Here is a 16749-nt window from a genome sequence, read left to right on the forward strand (position 1 = left end):
TTTAAATATCATGACCAACACAATGTGATCCATATTACTTCCATATTGACAGAAAATATATTCAGGCACAGGCTCCCACTAGAAGGTAATGAGGACATTCAAATGCTGTGAACGTCTTTTTAATGCCTAAAGGAATGATTGTGAGTTTTACTTACCATATAAATTGTTCAAATGATGCCGTATGCCGGAAGACTTGCTTTTTTTTTTCTTCAGTCTCGGCAATGCAGAGAAATTCTGTGGTGAAACACTGCCCCTGCTGGCCATTCAGTATAATCTGCAGATGGAAAAGTTGACTTTTAGAACAATTTTTATAAAGGGTAAACAGATCAATACTATGGAGTCTATATTATTGTGAAAATCAACAGCATTAGAAAATCAAATCCCAATTAGTGTTTTTAACCTCCCATACTTCTTTGAATCCCACGCCTCACTTGCTAACACTCTCTAAACAACTGTAGCACATACATTGGGACACAGATATATTGATCTTTTTGCCAGCCAAGTGGCGGTGAACCCTTCTGAATTCATTTGTTTTAGGATATGGTACACTGGTAGAAATTAAGCCAGCTGATAAGTTGAGAGAGGAAGGGTTATGCTACAGTTAATGGGAATAATAAAATCAATGAATAGCATATTTACCATCCTCATTTTAGCAAATTTCTACCAGTTCAGCAATAGTAAAGTTGAGACTCTTCTGCTCAAACGTACGTTCATACAAATTCAGAAGTCTCAAAAAATTCCCCAATTTCTTTCATCTTAACATCTTAGTTTGCAGTAGGGCATCCTGTCTACCCTACTACTCATTTAATTACCAAGATGAATGTATCCTACTGTTTAATAGGCAACAGAGTGGCCCTCATGTCAGACAACATCTTGTTTTTGCTTTATGATGTCAGCTTGCTAGGCAACAGAGTGGCCCTCAGGTCAGACAACATTCTTGCTTTAGCTTTATGATGTCAGAGCACCAGTGGACCAATTGTTCTTGTGGGAGCTGACCACACAGGAGGATGAGATTTCAGAAGTTATGCAGTAGGTTACTATCTGTGTTTCTAAGGCAAGTAGGAGGGGGAATGGTAAAGGACGCTGAACCACTCAAAGCATAGGGGCCTTTTTGAAAGTGGGCTGGGGATACAAAAATAGAGATTATCCCTGACACCAATCCATCTAGAGTGTCAGAGCCCAACATGCAAAGTGCAGGGGAAGTGGTTAAATGAGCTTTCTTCCGTGAGAAGGAAACACTATCGTTCTAAAGTGAGATAGTGCATTTCAACCTCAAAGGCAGCAAATTCCTCAAATGGAACATTGCTAGCGCCAGGATCTAAAGCAGGCTTTCGTAGTGTTGAAGGTAGTCAGTTTTTTTTAAATATCATGACCAACACAATGTGATCCATATTACTTCCATATTGACAGAAAATATATTCAGGCACAGGCTCCCACTAGAAGGTAATGAGGACATTCAAATGCTGTGAACGTCTTTTTAATGCCTAAAGGAATGATTGTGAGTTTTACTTACCATATAAATTGTTCAAATGATGCCGTATGCCGGAAGACTTGCTTTTTTTTTTCTTCAGTCTCGGCAATGCAGAGAAATTCTGTGGTGAAACACTGCCCCTGCTGGCCATTCAGTATAATCTGCAGATGGAAAAGTTGACTTTTAGAACAATTTTTATAAAGGGTAAACAGATCAATACTATGGAGTCTATATTATTGTGAAAATCAACAGCTCATTAGAAAATCAAATCCCAATTAGTGTTTTTAACCTCCCATACTTCTTTGAATCCCACGCCTCACTTGCTAACACTCTCTAAACAACTGTAGCACATACATTGGGACACAGATATATTGATCTTTTTGCCAGCCAAGTGGCGGTGAACCCTTCTGAATTCATTTGTTTTAGGATATGGTACACTGGTAGAAATTAAGCCAGCTGATAAGTTGAGAGAGGAAGGGTTATGCTACAGTTAATGGGAATAATAAAATCAATGAATAGCATATTTACCATCCTCATTTTAGCCAATTTCTACCAGTTCAGCAATAGTAAAGTTGAGACTCTTCTGCTCAAACGTACGTTCATACAAATTCAGAAGTCTCAAAAAATTCCCCAATTTCTTTCAACTTAACATCTTAGTTTGCAGTAGGGCATCCTGTCTACCCTACTACTCATTTAATTACCAAGATGAATGTATCCTACTGTTTAATAGGCAACAGAGTGGCCCTCATGTCAGACAACATCTTGTTTTTGCTTTATGATGTCAGCTTGCTAGGCAACAGAGTGGCCCTCAGGTCAGACAACATTCTTGCTTTAGCTTTATGATGTCAGAGCACCAGTGGACCAATTGTTCTTGTGGGAGCTGACCACACAGGAGGATGAGATTTCAGAAGTTATGCAGTAGGTTACTATCTGTGTTTCTAAGGCAAGTAGGAGGGGGAATGGTAAAGGACGCTGAACCACTCAAAGCATAGGGGCCTTTTTGAAAGTGGGCTGGGGATACAAAAATAGAGATTATCCCTGACACCAATCCATCTAGAGTGTCAGAGCCCAACATGCAAAGTGCAGGGGAAGTGGTTAAATGAGCTTTCTTCCGTGAGAAGGAAACACTATCGTTCTAAAGTGAGATAGTGCATTTCAACCTCAAAGGCAGCAAATTCCTCAAATGGAACATTGCTAGCACCAGGATCTAAAGCAGGCTTTCACTGTGTTGAAGGTAGTCAGTTTTTGTTAAATATCATGACCAACACAATGTGATCCATATTACTTCCATATTGACAGAAAATATATTCAGGCACAGGCTCCCACTAGAAGGTAATGAGGACATTCAAATGCGGTGAACGTCTTTTTAATGCCTAAAGGAATGATTGTGACTTTTACTTACCATATAAATTGGTCAAATGATGCTGTATGCCGGAACACTTGCTTTTTTTTTTTTCTTCAGTCTCGGCAATGCAGAGAAATTCTGTGATGAAACACTGCCCCTGCTGGCCATTCAGTATAATCTGCAGATGGAAAAGTCGACTGTTAGAACAATTTTTATAAAGGGTAAACAGATCAATACTATGGAGTCTATATTATTGTGAAAATCAACAGCTCATTAGAAAATCAAATCCCAATTAGTGTTTTTAACCTCCCATACTTCTTTGAATCCCACGCCTCACTTGCTAACACTCTCTTAACAACTGTAGCACATACATTGGGACACAGATATATTGATCTTTTTGCCAGCCAATTGGCAGTGAACCCTTCTGAATTCATTTGTTTTAGGATATGGTACACTGGTAGAAATTAAGCCAGCTGATAAGTTGAGAGAGGAAGGGTTATGCTACAGTTAATGGGAATAATAAAATCAATGAATAGCATATTTACCATCCTCATTTTAGCAAATTTCTACCAGTTCAGCAATAGTAAAGTTGAGACTCTTCTGCTCAAACGTACGTTCATACAAATTCAGAAGTCTCAAAAAATGCCCCAATTTCTTTAATCTTAACATCTTAGTTTGCAGTAGGGCATCCTGTCTACCCTACTACTCATTTAATTACCAAGATGAATGTATCCTACTGTTTAATAGGCAACAGAGTGGCCCTCATGTCAGACAACATCTTGTTTTTGCTTTATGATGTCAGCTTGCTAGGCAATAGAGTGGCCCTCAGGTCAGACAACATTCTTGCTTTAGCTTTATGATGTCAGAGCACCAGTGGACCAATTGTCCTTGTGGGAGCTGACCACACAGGAGGATGAGATTTCAGAAGTTATGCAGTAGGTTACTATCTGTGTTTGTAAGGCAAGTAGGAGGGGGAATGGTAAAGGACGCTGAACCACTCAAAGCATAGGGGCCTTTTTGAAAGTGGGCTGGGGATACAAAAATAGAGATTATCCCTGACACCAATCCATCTAGAGTGTCAGAGCCCAACATGCAAAGTGCAGGGGAAGTGGTTAAATGAGCTTTCTTCCGTGAGAAGGAAACACTATAGTTCTAAAGTGAGATAGTGCATTTCAACCTCAAAGGCAGCAAATTCCTCAAATGGAACATTGCTAGCGCCAGGATCTAAAGCAGGCTTTCGTAGTGTTGAAGGTAGTCAGTTTTTTTTAAATATCATGACCAACACAATGTGATCCATATTACTTCCATATTGACAGAAAATATATTCAGGCACAGGCTCCCACTAGAAGGTAATGAGGACATTCAAATGCTGTGAACGTCTTTTTAATGCCTAAAGGAATGATTGTGAGTTTTACTTACCATATAAATTGTTCAAATGATGCCGTATGCCGGAAGACTTGCTTTTTTTTTTCTTCAGTCTCGGCAATGCAGAGAAATTCTGTGGTGAAACACTGCCCCTGCTGGCCATTCAGTATAATCTGAAGATGGAAAAGTTGACTGTTAGAACAATTTTTATAAAGGGTAAACAGATCAATACTATGGAGTCTATATTATTGTGAAAATCAACAGCTCATTAGAAAATCAAATCCCAATTAGTGTTTTTAACCTCCCATACTTCTTTGAATCCCACGCCTCACTTGCTAACACTCTCTAAACAACTGTAGCACATACATTGGGACACAGATATATTGATCTTTTTGCCAGCCAAGTGGCAGTGAACCCTTCTGAATTCATTTGTTTTAGGATATGGTACACTGGTAGAAATTAAGCCAGCTGATAAGTTGAGAGAGGTAGGGTTATGCTACAGTTAATGGGAATAATAAAATCAATGAATAGCATATTTACCATCCTCATTTTAGCAAATTTCTACCAGTTCAGCAATAGTAAAGTTGAGACTCTTCTGCTCAAACGTACGTTCATACAAATTCAGAAGTCTCAAAAAATGCCCCAATTTCTTTAATCTTAACATCTTAGTTTGCAGTAGGGCATCCTGTCTACCCTACTACTCATTTAATTACCAAGATGAATGTATCCTACTGTTTAATAGGCAACAGAGTGGCCCTCATGTCAGACAACATCTTGTTTTTGCTTTATGATGTCAGCTTGCTAGGCAATAGAGTGGCCCTCAGGTCAGACAACATTCTTGCTTTAGCTTTATGATGTCAGAGCACCAGTGGACCAATTGTTCTTGTGGGAGCTGACCACACAGGAGGATGAGATTTCAGAAGTTATGCAGTAGGTTACTATCTGTGTTTCTAAGGCAAGTAGGAGGGGGAATGGTAAAGGACGCTGAACCACTCAAAGCATAGGGGCCTTTTTGAAAGTGGGCTGGGGATACAAAAATAGAGATTATCCCTGACACCAATCCATCTAGAGTGTCAGAGCCCAACATGCAAAGTGCAGGGGAAGTGGTTAAATGAGCTTTCTTCCGTGAGAAGGAAACACTATCGTTCTAAAGTGAGATAGTGCATTTCAACCTCAAAGGCAGCAAATTCCTCAAATGGAACATTGCTAGCACCAGGATCTAAAGCAGGCTTTCACTGTGTTGAAGGTAGTCAGTTTTTGTTAAATATCATGACCAACACAATGTGATCCATATTACTTCCATATTGACAGAAAATATATTCAGGCACAGGCTCCCACTAGAAGGTAATGAGGACATTCAAATGCGGTGAACGTCTTTTTAATGCCTAAAGGAATGATTGTGACTTTTACTTACCATATAAATTGGTCAAATGATGCTGTATGCCGGAAGACTTGCTTTTTTTTTTTCTTCAGTCTCGGCAATGCAGAGAAATTCTGTGGTGAAACACTGCCCCTGCTGGCCATTCAGTATAATCTGAAGATGGAAAAGTTGACTGTTAGAACAATTTTTATAAAGGGTAAACAGATCAATACTATGGAGTCTATATTATTGTGAAAATCAACAGCTCATTAGAAAATCAAATCCCAATTAGTGTTTTTAACCTCCCATACTTCTTTGAATCCCACGCCTCACTTGCTAACACTCTCTAAACAACTGTAGCACATACATTGGGACACAGATATATTGATCTTTTTGCCAGCCAAGTGGCAGTGAACCCTTCTGAATTCATTTGTTTTAGGATATGGTACACTGGTAGAAATTAAGCCAGCTGATAAGTTGAGAGAGGTAGGGTTATGCTACAGTTAATGGGAATAATAAAATCAATGAATAGCATATTTACCATCCTCATTTTAGCAAATTTCTACCAGTTCAGCAATAGTAAAGTTGAGACTCTTCTGCTCAAACGTACGTTCATACAAATTCAGAAGTCTCAAAAAATGCCCCAATTTCTTTAATCTTAACATCTTAGTTTGCAGTAGGGCATCCTGTCTACCCTACTACTCATTTAATTACCAAGATGAATGTATCCTACTGTTTAATAGGCAACAGAGTGGCCCTCATGTCAGACAACATCTTGTTTTTGCTTTATGATGTCAGCTTGCTAGGCAATAGAGTGGCCCTCAGGTCAGACAACATTCTTGCTTTAGCTTTATGATGTCAGAGCACCAGTGGACCAATTGTTCTTGTGGGAGCTGACCACACAGGAGGATGAGATTTCAGAAGTTATGCAGTAGGTTACTATCTGTGTTTCTAAGGCAAGTAGGAGGGGGAATGGTAAAGGACGCTGAACCACTCAAAGCATAGGGGCCTTTTTGAAAGTGGGCTGGGGATACAAAAATAGAGATTATCCCTGACACCAATCCATCTAGAGTGTCAGAGCCCAACATGCAAAGTGCAGGGGAAGTGGTTAAATGAGCTTTCTTCCGTGAGAAGGAAACACTATCGTTCTAAAGTGAGATAGTGCATTTCAACCTCAAAGGCAGCAAATTCCTCAAATGGAACATTGCTAGCACCAGGATCTAAAGCAGGCTTTCACTGTGTTGAAGGTAGTCAGTTTTTGTTAAATATCATGACCAACACAATGTGATCCATATTACTTCCATATTGACAGAAAATATATTCAGGCACAGGCTCCCACTAGAAGGTAATGAGGACATTCAAATGCGGTGAACGTCTTTTTAATGCCTAAAGGAATGATTGTGACTTTTACTTACCATATAAATTGGTCAAATGATGCTGTATGCCGGAAGACTTGCTTTTTTTTTTTCTTCAGTCTCGGCAATGCAGAGAAATTCTGTGGTGAAACACTGCCCCTGCTGGCCATTCAGTATAATCTGCAGATGGAAAAGTCGACTGTTAGAACAATTTTTATAAAGGGTAAACAGATCAATACTATGGAGTCTATATTATTGTGAAAATCAACAGCTCATTAGAAAATCAAATCCCAATTAGTGTTTTTAACCTCCCATACTTCTTTGAATCCCACGCCTCACTTGCTAACACTCTCTTAACAACTGTAGCACATACATTGGGACACAGATATATTGATCTTTTTGCCAGCCAAGTGGCAGTGAACCCTTCTGAATTATTTTGTTTTAGGATATGGTACACTGGTAGAAATTAAGCCAGCTGATAAGTTGAGAGAGGAAGGGTTATGCTACAGTTAATGGGAATAATAAAATCAATGAATAGCATATTTACCATCCTCATTTTAGCAAATTTCTACCAGTTCAGCAATAGTAAAGTTGAGACTCTTCTGCTCAAACGTACGTTCATACAAATTCAGAAGTCTCAAAAAATGCCCCAATTTCTTTAATCTTAACATCTTAGTTTGCAGTAGGGCATCCTGTCTACCCTACTACTCATTTAATTACCAAGATGAATGTATCCTACTGTTTAATAGGCAACAGAGTGGCCCTCATGTCAGACAACATCTTGTTTTTGCTTTATGATGTCAGCTTGCTAGGCAATAGAGTGGCCCTCAGGTCAGACAACATTCTTGCTTTAGCTTTATGATGTCAGAGCACCAGTGGACCAATTGTCCTTGTGGGAGCTGACCACACAGGAGGATGAGATTTCAGAAGTTATGCAGTAGGTTACTATCTGTGTTTGTAAGGCAAGTAGGAGGGGGAATGGTAAAGGACGCTGAACCACTCAAAGCATAGGGGCCTTTTTGAAAGTGGGCTGGGGATACAAAAATAGAGATTATCCCTGACACCAATCCATCTAGAGTGTCAGAGCCCAACATGCAAAGTGCAGGGGAAGTGGTTAAATGAGCTTTCTTCCGTGAGAAGGAAACACTATCGTTCTAAAGTGAGATAGTGCATTTCAACCTCAAAGGCAGCAAATTCCTCAAATGGAACATTGCTAGCGCCAGGATCTAAAGCAGGCTTTCGTAGTGTTGAAGGTAGTCAGTTTTTGTTAAATATCATGACCAACACAATGTGATCCATATTACTTCCATATTGACAGAAAATATATTCATGCACAGGCTCCCACTAGAAGGTAATGAGGACATTCAAATGCTGTGAACGTCTTTTTAATGCCTAAAGGAATGATTGTGAGTTTTACTTACCATATAAATTGTTCAAATGATGCCGTATGCCGGAAGACTTGCTTTTTTTTTTCTTCAGTCTCGGCAATGCAGAGAAATTCTGTGGTGAAACACTGCCCCTGCTGGCCATTCAGTATAATCTGAAGATGGAAAAGTTGACTGTTAGAACAATTTTTATAAAGGGTAAACAGATCAATACTATGGAGTCTATGTTATTGTGAAAATCAACAGCTCATTAGAAAATCAAATCCCAATTAGTGTTTTTAACCTCCCATACTTCTTTGAATCCCACGCCTCACTTGCTAACACTCTCTAAACAACTGTAGCACATACATTGGGACACAGATATATTGATCTTTTTGCCAGCCAAGTGGCAGTGAACCCTTCTGAATTCATTTGTTTTAGGATATGGTACACTAGTAGAAATTAAGCCAGCTGATAAGTTGAGAGAGGAAGGGTTATGCTACAGTTAATGGGAATAATAAAATCAATGAATAGCATATTTACCATCCTCATTTTAGCCAATTTCTACCAGTTCAGCAATAGTAAAGTTGAGACTCTTCTGCTCAAACGTACGTTCATACAAATTCAGAAGTCTCAAAAAATTCCCCAATTTCTTTCATCTTAACATCTTAGTTTGCAGTAGGGCATCCTGTCTACCCTACTACTCATTTAATTACCAAGATGAATGTATCCTACTGTTTAATAGGCAACAGAGTGGCCCTCATGTCAGACAACATCTTGTTTTTGCTTTATGATGTCAGCTTGCTAGGCAATAGAGTGGCCCTCAGGTCAGACAACATTCTTGCTTTAGCTTTATGATGTCAGAGCACCAGTGGACCAATTGTCCTTGTGGGAGCTGACCACACAGGAGGATGAGATTTCAGAAGTTATGCAGTAGGTTACTATCTGTGTTTGTAAGGCAAGTAGGAGGGGGAATGGTAAAGGACGCTGAACCACTCAAAGCATAGGGGCCTTTTTGAAAGTGGGCTGGGGATACAAAAATAGAGATTATCCCTGACACCAATCCATCTAGAGTGTCAGAGCCCAACATGCAAAGTGCAGGGGAAGTGGTTAAATGAGCTTTCTTCCGTGAGAAGGAAACACTATCGTTCTAAAGTGAGATAGTGCATTTCAACCTCAAAGGCAGCAAATTCCTCAAATGGAACATTGCTAGCGCCAGGATCTAAAGCAGGCTTTCGTAGTGTTGAAGGTAGTCAGTTTTTGTTAAATATCATGACCAACACAATGTGATCCATATTACTTCCATATTGACAGAAAATATATTCATGCACAGGCTCCCACTAGAAGGTAATGAGGACATTCAAATGCTGTGAACGTCTTTTTAATGCCTAAAGGAATGATTGTGAGTTTTACTTACCATATAAATTGTTCAAATGATGCCGTATGCCGGAAGACTTGCTTTTTTTTTTCTTCAGTCTCGGCAATGCAGAGAAATTCTGTGGTGAAACACTGCCCCTGCTGGCCATTCAGTATAATCTGAAGATGGAAAAGTTGACTGTTAGAACAATTTTTATAAAGGGTAAACAGATCAATACTATGGAGTCTATGTTATTGTGAAAATCAACAGCTCATTAGAAAATCAAATCCCAATTAGTGTTTTTAACCTCCCATACTTCTTTGAATCCCACGCCTCACTTGCTAACACTCTCTAAACAACTGTAGCACATACATTGGGACACAGATATATTGATCTTTTTGCCAGCCAAGTGGCAGTGAACCCTTCTGAATTCATTTGTTTTAGGATATGGTACACTAGTAGAAATTAAGCCAGCTGATAAGTTGAGAGAGGAAGGGTTATGCTACAGTTAATGGGAATAATAAAATCAATGAATAGCATATTTACCATCCTCATTTTAGCCAATTTCTACCAGTTCAGCAATAGTAAAGTTGAGACTCTTCTGCTCAAACGTACGTTCATACAAATTCAGAAGTCTCAAAAAATTCCCCAATTTCTTTCATCTTAACATCTTAGTTTGCAGTAGGGCATCCTGTCTACCCTACTACTCATTTAATTACCAAGATGAATGTATCCTACTGTTTAATAGGCAACAGAGTGGCCCTCATGTCAGACAACATCTTGTTTTTGCTTTATGATGTCAGCTTGCTAGGCAACAGAGTGGCCCTCAGGTCAGACAACATTCTTGCTTTAGCTTTATGATGTCAGAGCACCAGTGGACCAATTGTTCTTGTGGGAGCTGACCACACAGGAGGATGAGATTTCAGAAGTTATGCAGTAGGTTACTATCTGTGTTTCTAAGGCAAGTAGGAGGGGGAATGGTAAAGGACGCTGAACCACTCAAAGCATAGGGGCCTTTTTGAAAGTGGGCTGGGGATACAAAAATAGAGATTATCCCTGACACCAATCCATCTAGAGTGTCAGAGCCCAACATGCAAAGTGCAGGGGAAGTGGTTAAATGAGCTTTCTTCCGTGAGAAGGAAACACTATCGTTCTAAAGTGAGATAGTGCATTTCAACCTCAAAGGCAGCAAATTCCTCAAATGGAACATTGCTAGCACCAGGATCTAAAGCAGGCTTTCACTGTGTTGAAGGTAGTCAGTTTTTGTTAAATATCATGACCAACACAATGTGATCCATATTACTTCCATATTGACAGAAAATATATTCAGGCACAGGCTCCCACTAGAAGGTAATGAGGACATTCAAATGCGGTGAACGTCTTTTTAATGCCTAAAGGAATGATTGTGACTTTTACTTACCATATAAATTGGTCAAATGATGCCGTATGCCGGAAGACTTGCTTTTTTTTTTTCTTCAGTCTCGGCAATGCAGAGAAATTCTGTGGTGAAACACTGCCCCTGCTGGCCATTCAGTATAATCTGCAGATGGAAAAGTCGACTGTTAGAACAATTTTTATAAAGGGTAAACAGATCAATACTATGGAGTCTATATTATTGTGAAAATCAACAGCTCATTAGAAAATCAAATCCCAATTAGTGTTTTTAACCTCCCATACTTCTTTGAATCCCACGCCTCACTTGCTAACACTCTCTTAACAACTGTAGCACATACATTGGGACACAGATATATTGATCTTTTTGCCAGCCAAGTGGCAGTGAACCCTTCTGAATTATTTTGTTTTAGGATATGGTACACTGGTAGAAATTAAGCCAGCTGATAAGTTGAGAGAGGAAGGGTTATGCTACAGTTAATGGGAATAATAAAATCAATGAATAGCATATTTACCATCCTCATTTTAGCAAATTTCTACCAGTTCAGCAATAGTAAAGTTGAGACTCTTCTGCTCAAACGTACGTTCATACAAATTCAGAAGTCTCAAAAAATGCCCCAATTTCTTTAATCTTAACATCTTAGTTTGCAGTAGGGCATCCTGTCTACCCTACTACTCATTTAATTACCAAGATGAATGTATCCTACTGTTTAATAGGCAACAGAGTGGCCCTCATGTCAGACAACATCTTGTTTTTGCTTTATGATGTCAGCTTGCTAGGCAATAGAGTGGCCCTCAGGTCAGACAACATTCTTGCTTTAGCTTTATGATGTCAGAGCACCAGTGGACCAATTGTCCTTGTGGGAGCTGACCACACAGGAGGATGAGATTTCAGAAGTTATGCAGTAGGTTACTATCTGTGTTTGTAAGGCAAGTAGGAGGGGGAATGGTAAAGGACGCTGAACCACTCAAAGCATAGGGGCCTTTTTGAAAGTGGGCTGGGGATACAAAAATAGAGATTATCCCTGACACCAATCCATCTAGAGTGTCAGAGCCCAACATGCAAAGTGCAGGGGAAGTGGTTAAATGAGCTTTCTTCCTTGAGAAGGAAACACTATCGTTCTAAAGTGAGATAGTGCATTTCAACCTCAAAGGCAGCAAATTCCTCAAATGGAACATTGCTAGCGCCAGGATCTAAAGCAGGCTTTCGTAGTGTTGAAGGTAGTCAGTTTTTGTTAAATATCATGACCAACACAATGTGATCCATATTACTTCCATATTGACAGAAAATATATTCAGGCACAGGCTCCCACTAGAAGGTAATGAGGACATTCAAATGCTGTGAACGTCTTTTTAATGCCTAAAGGAATGATTGTGAGTTTTACTTACCATTTAAATTGTTCAAATGATGCCGTATGCCGGAAGACTTGCTTTTTTTTTTCTTCAGTCTCGGCAATGCAGAGAAATTCTGTGGTGAAACACTGCCCCTGCTGGCCATTCAGTATAATCTGAAGATGGAAAAGTTGACTGTTAGAACAATTTTTATAAAGGGTAAACAGATCAATACTATGGAGTCTATGTTATTGTGAAAATCAACAGCTCATTAGAAAATCAAATCCCAATTAGTGTTTTTAACCTCCCATACTTCTTTGAATCCCACGCCTCACTTGCTAACACTCTCTAAACAACTGTAGCACATACATTGGGACACAGATATATTGATCTTTTTGCCAGCCAAGTGGCAGTGAACCCTTCTGAATTCATTTGTTTTAGGATATGGTACACTGGTAGAAATTAAGCCAGCTGATAAGTTGAGAGAGGAAGGGTTATGCTACAGTTAATGGGAATAATAAAATCAATGAATAGCATATTTACCATCCTCATTTTAGCCAATTTCTACCAGTTCAGCAATAGTAAAGTTGAGACTCTTCTGCTCAAACGTACGTTCATACAAATTCAGAAGTCTCAAAAAATTCCCCAATTTCTTTCATCTTAACATCTTAGTTTGCAGTAGGGCATCCTGTCTACCCTACTACTCATTTAATTACCAAGATGAATGTATCCTACTGTTTAATAGGCAACAGAGTGGCCCTCATGTCAGACAACATCTTGTTTTTGCTTTATGATGTCAGCTTGCTAGGCAACAGAGTGGCCCTCAGGTCAGACAACATTCTTGCTTTAGCTTTATGATGTCAGAGCACCAGTGGACCAATTGTTCTTGTGGGAGCTGACCACACAGGAGGATGAGATTTCAGAAGTTATGCAGTAGGTTACTATCTGTGTTTCTAAGGCAAGTAGGAGGGGGAATGGTAAAGGACGCTGAACCACTCAAAGCATAGGGGCCTTTTTGAAAGTGGGCTGGGGATACAAAAATAGAGATTATCCCTGACACCAATCCATCTAGAGTGTCAGAGCCCAACATGCAAAGTGCAGGGGAAGTGGTTAAATGAGCTTTCTTCCGTGAGAAGGAAACACTATCGTTCTAAAGTGAGATAGTGCATTTCAACCTCAAAGGCAGCAAATTCCTCAAATGGAACATTGCTAGCACCAGGATCTAAAGCAGGCTTTCACTGTGTTGAAGGTAGTCAGTTTTTGTTAAATATCATGACCAACACAATGTGATCCATATTACTTCCATATTGACAGAAAATATATTCAGGCACAGGCTCCCACTAGAAGGTAATGAGGACATTCAAATGCGGTGAACGTCTTTTTAATGCCTAAAGGAATGATTGTGACTTTTACTTACCATATAAATTGGTCAAATGATGCTGTATGCCGGAAGACTTGCTTTTTTTTTTTTCTTCAGTCTCGGCAATGCAGAGAAATTCTGTGGTGAAACACTGCCCCTGCTGGCCATTCAGTATAATCTGCAGATGGAAAAGTCGACTGTTAGAACAATTTTTATAAAGGGTAAACAGATCAATACTATGGAGTCTATATTATTGTGAAAATCAACAGCTCATTAGAAAATCAAATCCCAATTAGTGTTTTTAACCTCCCATACTTCTTTGAATCCCACGCCTCACTTGCTAACACTCTCTTAACAACTGTAGCACATACATTGGGACACAGATATATTGATCTTTTTGCCAGCCAAGTGGCAGTGAACCCTTCTGAATTATTTTGTTTTAGGATATGGTACACTGGTAGAAATTAAGCCAGCTGATAAGTTGAGAGAGGAAGGGTTATGCTACAGTTAATGGGAATAATAAAATCAATGAATAGCATATTTACCATCCTCATTTTAGCAAATTTCTACCAGTTCAGCAATAGTAAAGTTGAGACTCTTCTGCTCAAACGTACGTTCATACAAATTCAGAAGTCTCAAAAAATGCCCCAATTTCTTTAATCTTAACATCTTAGTTTGCAGTAGGGCATCCTGTCTACCCTACTACTCATTTAATTACCAAGATGAATGTATCCTACTGTTTAATAGGCAACAGAGTGGCCCTCATGTCAGACAACATCTTGTTTTTGCTTTATGATGTCAGCTTGCTAGGCAATAGAGTGGCCCTCAGGTCAGACAACATTCTTGCTTTAGCTTTATGATGTCAGAGCACCAGTGGACCAATTGTCCTTGTGGGAGCTGACCACACAGGAGGATGAGATTTCAGAAGTTATGCAGTAGGTTACTATCTGTGTTTGTAAGGCAAGTAGGAGGGGGAATGGTAAAGGACGCTGAACCACTGAAAGCATAGGGGCCTTTTTGAAAGTGGGCTGGGGATACAAAAATAGAGATTATCCCTGACACCAATCCATCTAGAGTGTCAGAGCCCAACATGCAAAGTGCAGGGGAAGTGGTTAAATGAGCTTTCTTCCGTGAGAAGGAAACACTATCGTTCTAAAGTGAGATAGTGCATTTCAACCTCAAAGGCAGCAAATTCCTCAAATGGAACATTGCTAGCGCCAGGATCTAAAGCAGGCTTTCGTAGTGTTGAAGGTAGTCAGTTTTTTTTAAATATCATGACCAACACAATGTGATCCATATTACTTCCATATTGACAGAAAATATATTCAGGCACAGGCTCCCACTAGAAGGTAATGAGGACATTCAAATGCTGTGAACGTCTTTTTAATGCCTAAAGGAATGATTGTGAGTTTTACTTACCATATAAATTGTTCAAATGATGCCGTATGCCGGAAGACTTGCTTTTTTTTTTCTTCAGTCTCGGCAATGCAGAAAAATTCTGTGGTGAAACACTGCCCCTGCTGGCCATTCAGTATAATCTGAAGATGGAAAAGTTGACTGTTAGAACAATTTTTATAAAGGGTAAACAGATCAATACTATGGAGTCTATATTATTGTGAAAATCAACAGCTCATTAGAAAATCAAATCCCAATTAGTGTTTTTAACCTCCCATACTTCTTTGAATCCCACGCCTCACTTGCTAACACTCTCTAAACAACTGTAGCACATACATTGGGACACAGATATATTGATCTTTTTGCCAGCCAAGTGTCAGTGAACCCTTCTGAATTCATTTGTTTTAGGATATGGTACACTGGTAGAAATTAAGCCAGCTGATAAGTTGAGAGAGGAAGGGTTATGCTACAGTTAATGGGAATAATAAAATCAATGAATAGCATATTTACCATCCTCATTTTAGCCAATTTCTACCAGTTCAGCAATAGTAAAGTTGAGACTCTTCTGCTCAAACGTACGTTCATACAAATTCAGAAGTCTCAAAAAATTCCCCAATTTCTTTCATCTTAACATCTTAGTTTGCAGTAGGGCATCCTGTCTACCCTACTACTCATTTAATTACCAAGATGAATGTATCCTACTGTTTAATAGGCAACAGAGTGGCCCTCATGTCAGACAACATCTTGTTTTTGCTTTATGATGTCAGCTTGCTAGGCAACAGAGTGGCCCTCAGGTCAGACAACATTCTTGCTTTAGCTTTATGATGTCAGAGCACCAGTGGACCAATTGTTCTTGTGGGAGCTGACCACACAGGAGGATGAGATTTCAGAAGTTATGCAGTAGGTTACTATCTGTGTTTCTAAGGCAAGTAGGAGGGGGAATGGTAAAGGACGCTGAACCACTCAAAGCATAGGGGCCTTTTTGAAAGTGGGCTGGGGATACAAAAATAGAGATTATCCCTGACACCAATCCATCTAGAGTGTCAGAGCCCAACATGCAAAGTGCAGGGGAAGTGGTTAAATGAGCTTTCTTCCGTGAGAAGGAAACACTATCGTTCTAAAGTGAGATAGTGCATTTCAACCTCAAAGGCAGCAAATTCCTCAAATGGAACATTGCTAGCACCAGGATCTAAAGCAGGCTTTCACTGTGTTGAAGGTAGTCAGTTTTTGTTAAATATCATGACCAACACAATGTGATCCATATTACTTCCATATTGACAGAAAATATATTCAGGCACAGGCTCCCACTAGAAGGTAATGAGGACATTCAAATGCGGTGAACGTCTTTTTAATGCCTAAAGGAATGATTGTGACTTTTACTTACCATATAAATTGGTCAAATGATGCCGTATGCCGGAAGACTTGCTTTTTTTTTTTTCTTCAGTCTCGGCAATGCAGAGAAATTCTGTGGTGAAACACTGCCCCTGCTGGCCATTCAGTATAATCTGCAGATGGAAAAGTCGACTGTTAGAACAATTTTTATAAAGGGTAAACAGATCAATACTATGGAGTCTATATTATTGTGAAAATCAACAGCTCATTAGAAAATCAAATCCCAATTAGTGTTTTTAACCTCCCATACTTCTTTGAATC

Source organism: Lissotriton vulgaris, chromosome 5, assembly GCF_964263255.1.
Source record: "Lissotriton vulgaris chromosome 5, aLisVul1.2, whole genome shotgun sequence".
Classification (NCBI taxonomy): domain Eukaryota; kingdom Metazoa; phylum Chordata; class Amphibia; order Caudata; family Salamandridae; genus Lissotriton; species Lissotriton vulgaris.